An 11,028-nucleotide genomic window follows, 5' to 3' on the forward strand; every position below is an offset into this window, starting at 1 on the left:
ACTTACTTCTACTGATCTCGCTTGTAATCCATATTTTGAATTATTTTGAATAGACTTTTGTAAGTCCTTTCACGCGGCATAGGCATCTAGTGGCGGTGTTGAGAACGACCTAGCTGAGAAGCAGGAGAGCGACGACGGCGAAGGTATAGATGGCGGAGGTTATGGCTTGCCCTAGTGCACTTTAGGTTTATTGTTTGATTTCGATACTTATGTCTATAATCTAGGTTTTATTTGTTTGGATTTGGATTTGTTGCTCCCCGAGTATACAATGAATCGATTTCAACTTCCTTTCAATTTCTTTGTCGATTTTGCAGAGCTTTTTTGCCTTTATTGTCAACATTTAGTTCACTACAAAAGTTTTCAGAGGGAGTATTTTAAGAATTCCTGCTTAGTAAGTGAAATTTATTCTCTTTATGTTTTGGAAGCATTTTTAATTTTGAATTGATTTTTGTTTGCTGTTTTGAAGATTTACATAAATATTTTGACCAAATTAATCCTATAATGTTCATTGCAAGTCACTGTTTCTGTTGAATCAAGCATGGATGCTAATGCAAGAAAAATTTCCTTACTTAGAGAAAATGAAACATTGCTGAAATCAAATAAGAGTCTAAATTAAGAAAAGGAGAACGTGTCGAAGAACAAAGATTTGGCATATGCTCAAGTAGTAACGTTAACTAAGTCCTTGGATGCAATGCAGATGGATCTTAAAGACAAAGAGAACCAGGTGATATTTAAAACAAGATTACTAAGATTACTTCTTCAAAATGCATATGGAAGTGTCTCACTTGGGAAATATCGGAAGGACAGTAAGTTCATTGTACTCTTGATTAGGGGAAATCCTTAAACATCATTAATTGGTTTCATATTGCTTACCTTTTTGAATTAGTGAGCCTAAAGAAATGATGTCAAGTTTTGGTCATTACTTAGAACTTGTTCATGTTAAAAAGGGTGAACTTGGAAAATTGTTGCTGGTCTCCATTGCCAGTTCTATAGTGACTCTAAAAATTATTAAGAAAAAAAACCTCTCCCTCTTTATAAAAAAAAAAAAGAAAAGTCAAAATGACTGAATATTTATCGAAAGAGGTCTTTGTCTATGTTATTATGTAATTTATTTATTCTTTTCTTATATATATATTTGAATTTTAATAGGGGTTAGGAAACATTCAGATACTTACAGGTGGTTTGCCTAAAATTGTTCATTATGTCTTGATCAACCGTATTGAGGTTTTCTTAAAATGTATCATAAATTTTTATTAACAATATATACCAATTAAACTCTTAATTATATTTCTATGCTAGGGGTTCCTTAGAGTTTTCTTGCCTCGACCATGTTCAATTTTCACACTAATAGTCAATTATATATACAGGGACAAGTATATAATGAATTAAATAAAATGAATATGAAAGAAAACAAGCAGTTGTAGTAAGTTGTGCTTATGGGATTCTTTAATTTCTTTATGCAAAACCAAAACTTGATCATTAACTCATTTCTTTGTTTTTGACCTTAATTAATTCTTGTAAATTTTATCATGAAGGTGGTCAATGCTATGGTATGAAAAGAAGAGGATCATATTCATAAAATTTGAGTGAGGGTGAGGGTGAGGGTGTAGCAGCACCTGTTCTTGAAAATTTAGGTGTTGATCCAAATAATATTCGTGCTTAGGTTAGTATTGTACTCTAACTTACTTTTAACTTATTTATATCGGGTATGGAATATGTTTTTATCATAATTTATGTGAGGGTGCTGATAGTGTTGGTGCTACTGTTGCCCTAGAAGTGGTAATAACAATAAGATGCCAACTGTGGAGGAGTATGACACCAATCTGACCAAGCTAGACGAAGAGGTAATTGCCAATTCCTAGTTTTCTTCATGCTTTCATTCTGTGTTATGGTATGACTTTTTCTTATTTACCTCTCCTTCTCAAAAACCAAAATTATAGGGAAAATTATAATGATTCATCCTAACACAATTTCTTATTTCTTTAATTTTTATTTCACATGTTAACTGCAGAAGACTTTTCTTACTTCTATAGTCTTATTCGATGCCTCAGTTTTTATCATTTTGTGTTGACTAATGTTCTTGATTTTGGGTGTTTAAATACTTCTGGGGAGTTCTGAATGATGTGAAACCTTTGTTCTGCATGATTTAGGTTATAACCCTTGATATGGGTCTACTAGTAGCTGGAACTAAATATCGTGGAAAATTTGAGGAGAGATTGAAAAACTAGAGCTTATCGGTAGTACATTAATAATTGTAAACTAGAGCTTATTTATTGTTGATACATCATTGTGAAACTTCTTTAATAAATTTGTAATATATTATTCGATGATAGTATAAAAATGCTTTTACAAAGTGGATTTTTCCTCAAGAATATCTAATGTCTTGAGGTTTATAAAGATGTTGTCTTTACTTTTGACATTTCATTTTAACACAACTGAAAAATGTTGTAATCTTTAATTATTGTAACCTCAGTTGTCTGCCTGTCATTAAGTTGTACATTATTTTGAACTAAGATTTCTTTTGGAACAGGAGTTATTGGCCATTCAACAACAAGGACCTAGAGCTATTGGCTTTTTTGGAACACGGAACATGGGATTCATGCACCAGGAACTAATTGAGATTCTTAGCTATGCTATGGTTATAACTATAAGATGGTGTTATTTTATTAGAGAATATCTTATGTTTGTTTGTAGGACACAATTTTATTCAACATTAGTTATGATATTTTGTTAAAAAATGCTTGCGTGTCTCAATTTCATATCCTTCTGTTTCTAGAAAAATCATATATATATATATATATATATATATATATATATGTGGAGAGTCAGAAGCTATTGTCCAAAGTAAGATTTAGTTTGAAGGTTTTATTATACACTTTCTTAAAGGTTGGAATATAAGTGTTATACACCTTTCAAAGAAAAAAGCTATTTTATTTGCTTTGTTATTGTTAATTTGTGGTAGATTTTTCGCTGAACATGTGTCCGCTCTGTCTATAGGATGTCTATTTACCCTGTTGTAAAAGGGATTCCTTTTGTAAATCTTTTTTTCTTTCATGCCCTACTCAGAATTTATTTTCCGTTAGAGAGCTAGCTATTTTCTGCTAGTTATAAATGCTATAAGTTTTAGGTTGTTATTATGTTGTTTCTAAATTATGTATGCATGAGAAAAAGATTTGGTTAGTGATGAAGTCAATAATCTTGTTTTAGTGGCTTATTGATATTCCATTACAGAGCTGTGCTTCTAGACTCAGATTTCACTTTTATTGCTATTATCTTTTCAAGATGTATTTCTGATGGTGATCTTGACTTTAATACAATTAAAGATGAAAAGGATATTTCTAAATGGTTAAAAGAAACCATAAAGAGTTGAAGGATGGTTAATATAATTTGTCATGTCATACTATTGTTTATAACAAAGTCCTTTAATTTAGTTGCCCCCTTTTATTGTATATAACTTAAGAATTTAAGATTAGGGTCTTGTAACTTATGTTGGGTTTATTGTATAACTATACAGACACAATCCATTGATATTTTAATTTTATATTTTTATAAATATTAACTATTTTTTTTAATTGTGATAAGATATCCTAATATAGGCAAGAAATGAAACCTTATCATTGTAGACCAATCTCAAAAGCTTGTGTGGGCCTTGAATTAAACCACAACAGTAAAATAATAGATGTTTAGCTTTTGGATTTTGAAATCAACGTGGGAAATCTATGGATTATTTGTTTACTGTCTTTGGATAATTGGTTTTGAATGGAGGATTCTAGATTCTTTGGAATTTGGGTGTTAAAAAGTGCACAAGAAAATCCTTGAGTATTGCTATGATTTTGATATGTATCCTTTTATTGAATCAGACGCCTAAGGGTGCATGCGGGAGAGCACCATCTGCATGTAATTGTTTCATTTGAAGTCAATGCATTTCATGGTTGATTCAAAGGATAACCAAGATGTCCTCTGCCTTTAGTGGTAATCACATTTTATCTCTTAAATATAATCAATAGTGTAATGAATATTCTTGTGCGTGAATGAATGGCTTAACATTTGATATGTTGCATTTGATCTTTTGGTGTCCTGAGATTTGGCTGTGTCGTGAAAGTTGAATATTATTGGACACTATTAATGTTGTTGTGTTGCTTTGGATTGTTTTCTATAAGTAGGAGTAAGAAATGTAGTATATTTTTTGTTGATAGATTGAGTGTTTTATAATGTTTATGTGTTTTTTACGATTTTAATAATAGATTGTGTTCTAATATAGGTTACTGCATTAAAGTCACAATTGGATGAACAAAATAAACGAAATGAAGAACGTGACAAAAGACTTGATGTAATCATGAACTTCTTTTCTCAAAATTATCAATGTCAATTGCCTCTTGAGTTGACTATGTTCAATCCTGCACCGGTAATGTTTAAGACTGCATAACTTCTTTTATTTTTCAGAGTTTACATTTGTAATTATGATTCACATTTATATTGTAGGTTTCTGATCAAGGAAGTGTGCCAACTAATACAACAAGTTCTGGACATGAGGAAAATCATATGTGATAGTTGAAGAATATAATATAATGTGGGAGTTAATTGAATCATTTTATGTTTTGAGAACCATTGCAGTACTTCATGATAGTTTTTGCTGACTAATATTGTACTTGAATTTGAATTTGAATTCGTATATTTGTTATAATTTCATATACATTTAGTCATCTATAAATAATTTGTCAATTTGATGAGTTTATATCTATTTATGTATAATTTCATTAAATATAGATTAAAAAATAGAATAAATGTAAATAATTATGATTGAAAAAATATATATGAATACATAAATGATAAATGAGTAAAAAAAATATAATAATAATTTAAAAATGTATGGTAATTTATAGAGGTTTTGAAACCCAGGGTATTTTACAAAGGTTTTGAAGCTCATGGTATTTTAGGGGGTTTTGAAACCCATGGTATTTTATGGGGGTTCTGATACCTATGTTATTTTATGGAGGTTCTAAAACCCATAGTATTTTATGGAGGTTTCAAAATCCACGATATTTTACTAAGGTTTCAAAATTCATGGTAATTAATCGGGGGTTTTAAACTCAGAAAACTTAACTGAGGTTTTAAAACCTATGTTAAATACAAGAGGATAAAAAACCTCCATTATTGATTGGTGCTTCCTGGGGTTCGTAAAAACCCCAGCTAACACATTCTCTAGGGATGGTTTAGCAGGGGAAATCGAAACCCCGGGTAAAGAACTTCGTAGAGGTTTTAACCCTGGGTAATGTAAAAATAAACCTCTGTTAAAAATATTTTTTCTTGTAGTGTACATTCTGCCTCTATTACGATCTAATGCCGCTTACGATACCATTCCGACTTTTGTCAATACTTCACTTAAATGGTTTAATTCTCTAACTTCTCCTAAGCGATCTAATAAAACTTGCAATCATCCTGGTGTTTACACAGAGTCCTTGCCATTATGTCTTCAATATCTTCTTCTCATACTTCTCTTACTTCCCACTTCCAGCAAAAACCCTCAAATTAGGACTATTGGCACCAACACTACTTCAGACACTAATGCAAAAGCGAACTTCCCAACTCCAAGATGAAATTCTAGTAACCCTCTCAAAACACGTTTAGGGCCCTTCCACCACTAAGATCCCTTAGTGTAACGCGTTGTTTCTAAACTCCTCCAGCGTTTTTCACCTAAAAATCCATAACTTAACTTCTCTCGTCCACTTTAAGACCTGGGAAAATTAATTTAATTTAATAATTTATTAATTAATAAATGCGGGTAGTGGGAGCCTTTGTGGCATTAAATATTGATTAATGTGACGTCGAAAAGTACTAGCTCAAATGGTTGAGAGTACTTTGTTGTGTTGAAAGGACTTGGGTTTGAGTCCTATGTATGCCAATTATGTGTTGTTTGATTTATTATTAATTTTTAATAATATGCATGAGTATATTGAGTGATAACATAACTATAAAATTATGTGAATTATCATGAAATATGAATCGGTTCAATGGTTATGCATTGATTTGAAGATGAGCATGGTATGGGTTCGAACCTTGTGAACCAAATTTGACTCCCTTTTTACTAAAAATTAGTTGTGGCATGAATATGAGAGGGTAGAGAAAACCCTAGCAGAAGGGGCAGCCAAGAGGGGTTGAAAAACAACTAATAAGAATTATGTGTTAATTGTATTGTTTTGCATGATTGTGGTGTTTTTGTACCCTAAATTTCGTGTCCAAACTGATGGGAGTGGATTTGATTGTTCTGATGCAATTGTTTGAAAATAATGAGTGTTTGGGTACTATAAATGTGACTTATGGTTCAAACTTGGATTTTGGGGATTATTTTGGGTCTAAATTATGTTCACATGTTTGGTGGAATATTCTCAATTGTTTGGCATGGATTGGAATGTGGTTTAGACTTTGTTGCTGGTGTTTATGTGCTTAAACAGTGCAGAATTCTTCAATTCTCGCTCAAGCGAGCCAGGCTCGCCTAGGTGAGACTAGTAGAGAAGCAAGCCTGTTTCTGCTCCAGCGTCTCGCTCAAGCGGAGGATTCTGGTCTTAGGTGACAGACCATCTCACTTAGGCGAGTATGCCTTGCCTAAGCGAGAAATCGTGAGTGTTGGGTGATTTTTGCCTGGCGTTACAGTGTGTGATCCATAACATGGTTTCCCGCACGTGCTCTGTCGGTTGTGGCCGATAGGTATGACAGCAAGACATCTTGAGGTACCCTACAGAAGACGTAGAACACGGTTAACATGGTTGTGACCATGTGGAATCAAAGGATGGAATTCCTTTGGTGTGGGTTGATATCAAACATGGTTGTGGCCATGTGGGATGGAAGGATGTATTCGTTTGATGTGTTTTTTATTTATGTATTTGAATTATATAAGAATTTGTATTTATTATGTTAGCTCACGCTATCTGCTTGTGTTTGGCGATGATCGTGTATGCGGTGCACATGAGCAGAGGATGTTGCAGGTGGGTCTGGTGAGGCATAGCAACGGAGCCGGGTCTAGCTGGGAGATTTTAATATAGTTGTTTCATTATGGATTTTACAGATTGTTAAACTTTTGATTATAAACATGGATTTTGGTTTATATATGAGTTTATAACATATTTGAGATACTATTAATTGGAATAAAGTTTTAAATTTCTCGCATTTTTTGGGAAATGAGATTTTAGTTAATGATGCTGATGTAATAATTATTTATTTTATTATTTAAATTCGTAATATTCGGTCAGGATGTTACATCCACTGATACACAACTTTTTACATATTCACATCTTCGAGCAAAAGACCGACTTTAAGGCCCAACCCAACCTTTGTAAAGGCAATCAGGTCAAGTTTGACCTTGAATCTGCATCCATTTGCCACTATAGACAACAAACACATACCGTGAAAGTGCAAACATAATAGGAAAATGTATAGGAGACAAACTCAAGCTACAACTTTCCTATATTTTTCCAAAATCTTTAGAATTAAGAAAGGAAACTATCTTTGATATAGTCATACATGTGCACCCTCATCACCCTTACCAAGGTATTTTCAGTTCTTAATGCTTACAGTTTCACCACTCTGCACAGTCCACAATCAATAATATGATTGATAGACCGCCAGTCCATTCCTACAAGGTTTCGCAACCGAAACGCGAAAAGCTCACTCCCAAAAGCCCAAAAATCATTTGAAAACCAATACTTTGATACCAAATATAACATCCCAGTCGAACATTACTAATTTAAATAGTTAGAATAGGAAAAAGTATGAAATCGCATTTATAATAATTCCTTTTCCCAAAATGCCGAAAAATTTACAACATTTATTATACTGCAATAAATCAAAATCCACAAACTATGATTGTCGATTACAAACTCTTGGTCTGGTAAGATAAATGATTACAAAACGTTTAAAATCTATAAATTAAGAAAACATCATAAAGGCTTTTCCCCAAGCTAGCCCCTCTCTGAATCTATGCTTCACCAACACCACCTGCAACATCATTTACTCTTGTGTAACGCATTACACGATCATCGCCAAACACAACTAGATAGGGTGAGCTCAACAGAATTAAGCTGCACTACACAATATAATAAATAACCATACAATATTCCAATAGTTCTAATACTCCCAAGTCTCATCACATAGCATACTATTCTCTCATAACCAACCAGTTTCCTTTCCTACGCCCCAACGCCTCCTAGGAAGAACAAGCAACAACCCTTACCTGTTCACAAAGCCCGATAAGAGCATTACTTTCCTTAAGACTTACAAGCATCCACCCTTGCCTGCTCACCAAAATCCGGAAACAGCACAACCCTTACCTGTTCACCAAAACCCGGTAAGAGCGCTGCTTTTCCTAAGACTCACAAATCATAATCCTTAATCCTCGACTTCTAACTCTTCATCTGGACGTCTCTTGATTCTACACCCATTGATGATTACATTGACCGATCCTTGTTGCCACGAGTGTCTACTCGCCCCTCCGACTACAAGTCACCACCAAACAGTCCACACACGGGAATAAATTTGCCACGACAATAATCTGCGATACCAAGTGGAGTTCCTCTATACGAACTGCGATCAGTATTTGTCCTAAGACTACCAAACTCGTCGGATAACACTGACGAGGGCAATCTTCCAGAACCCATCCCTACGACCAGGCTATAACATCAAGTTGCACTCGTAACTGGGCCCCAAGCAAAGCATCACATCAAAATCTCCATCCAAAGCTGTATAGAATTCTCCTCGTAGTCCAATTCAACATTTGGATCTGCCTGGCGCCTCGTCCGCATCACTTGGCGCCGCAGGGCACCAGCCTACTAGATTTTGGTCCAGGCCTAGTTCTACAACGCACCACCTGGCGGGACCACTTACATCGCCAAGCGCCAGCTCTCGGGTTTTGCTCCAGAGTTCACTTTGTGGCTTATCTCCTAGCGATTTACACCCTTCCGGTAGACGCCACCCAGTAACTAGTAATTTACTAGTTTGTGGCACTCTAGAATAGGTTCCAATGAACCTATTTACACAAGACACTCAATTCACTCAAACCATGCATCCATGACAAGTAAATACCCTTTCATATATTTAAGTTGAACTCAAGTACACAATATCACATGGTCATACATAAAACACAACCATATCATTACTTTCATACATTCCAGACAATCACAATAAATTTACATAAAACCATAAAAACAAAGTGTTATACCCAACACACAATGTTGGACAACAAAACAATATAGAAACCAAGAAGAATATATAATCATTGCCCCAAAATATTGCATGGGTAATAAAATAGTAATAATAATAATAATTATTATTATTATAATAAAACTAAATAATAAATATAAAATAATAATAATGAAAATAATAATACTAACAAAATAAAATGAAACAATAATAATAAAACAATAATACTAATAAAATAATAATAATATAATAATAATAATAATAATAAAATAACAATAATAAAATCACAAGTAAAGTAAAACATTAAAAATAATAAAAATAATAATAGTAATAATAAGAATAACAAAAATAATAGTAATTGTAATAATAATAGTAAAATAAAATAAAAATAACAAATAATAAATAATAAATAATAATAATAATCAGAATAAGAATAATAATAATAATAATAATAATAAATAATAATAATAATAATAGTAAAATAAAATAATAATAATTATTATTATTATAAATAATAATAATAATTATTATAATAATAATAATAATAAAATAATAATAATAATAATAATAATAAGAATAAGAATAATAATAATAATAGTAATAAAAAATAATAATAGTAAAACAAAATAAAAATAATGATAAAAAATAATAATATTAATACTAATAATAATAATAATCATAATCATAATCATAATAATAATAATCACAACAAGAATACTTTTAGGTGTGTCATATTTAGAAGAAAAACTCTAAACATCTCGTCAAGTAAAAAAAAAAAATCGTGATAATCATAGCAATGATTAGATTACAAAGAGAACTCAATACAACGGAAACCACAAGCGCACACTTACTCTCTCTAAAACCACATACAACAAACATCAAGAGGTTAAATGATAAAAGAATTTGGTTTAGGAAAAGGCTTTCATGCATCTATGTATAACGCAATTGCATATAATATCATGAAAACAGGGAATTGTAGCTCGCCTAACTTGGATTTCTGGCTCCAAAAGTGCTCTTAGAATCCTTCCTTACACCATAATTGATCTCCCCTTTGATCTCCACCCTTGGGCACTCCTTCTAGCCTTCTAACACTCTCCTAAATTACCAAACAGTTGCACAACCATTCAACCAATTCATGTTTCATGATAAATTCTACACCTCTAGGGTTATATTATCACGCACCATGGTCAAGCATATTATTAAAATAATAAAACAATTAAATTAATACGCTAATGACACACACAAGGCTCAAGCCTAAGTCCTTTCATAATAGTCAAGTACTCTTAACCACTTGATCTACCATTGCTCCTTATCTTTTCTCTCCATATTAATGAACTTAGGAATTCCCGTCCTCGCATTTATTAAATAAATATTTATTTCTTTAATTTTATTAGGTCTTACACTTTGGACCCAACGAGGGTTGTGATAATTTCACTTTGTTATCTGCTTGAACACCCTATTAGAACTAGTTTGCACTTGATTTTGCACCAATAAACAAAAAAAAATTATTAATAGAGCACTACACCGAATGAGGTAATGAGCTTACGATCACGCGTACAATCCAACTTTGGATGAATCACGTGGCAGTTGCTCATCTCCAATTGGCACCGTTTCACAAATGGAACTGATGATATTTTTCTCACTAAGAGAACAATTTTGTTGTTGTCTTAGTCCTTGAGGATGCTAACACAAAGAACTAATGGATTAAGAAATTTTTCCTACACCACAACTCTTCAAATTTTGCTCCTGCAGTAGTAAAAAGTCCACTCAAGCCTTGGCAATTGTGCAATGTTCTAGTCAACACAATATTGCACCAGCACGTTTCCAAGAGCATAC

This window comes from Vigna unguiculata, chromosome 5 (genome assembly GCF_037176805.1).
Source record: "Vigna unguiculata cultivar grain cowpea cultivar isolate G323 ecotype 2 chromosome 5, ASM3717680v1, whole genome shotgun sequence".
Classification (NCBI taxonomy): domain Eukaryota; kingdom Viridiplantae; phylum Streptophyta; class Magnoliopsida; order Fabales; family Fabaceae; genus Vigna; species Vigna unguiculata.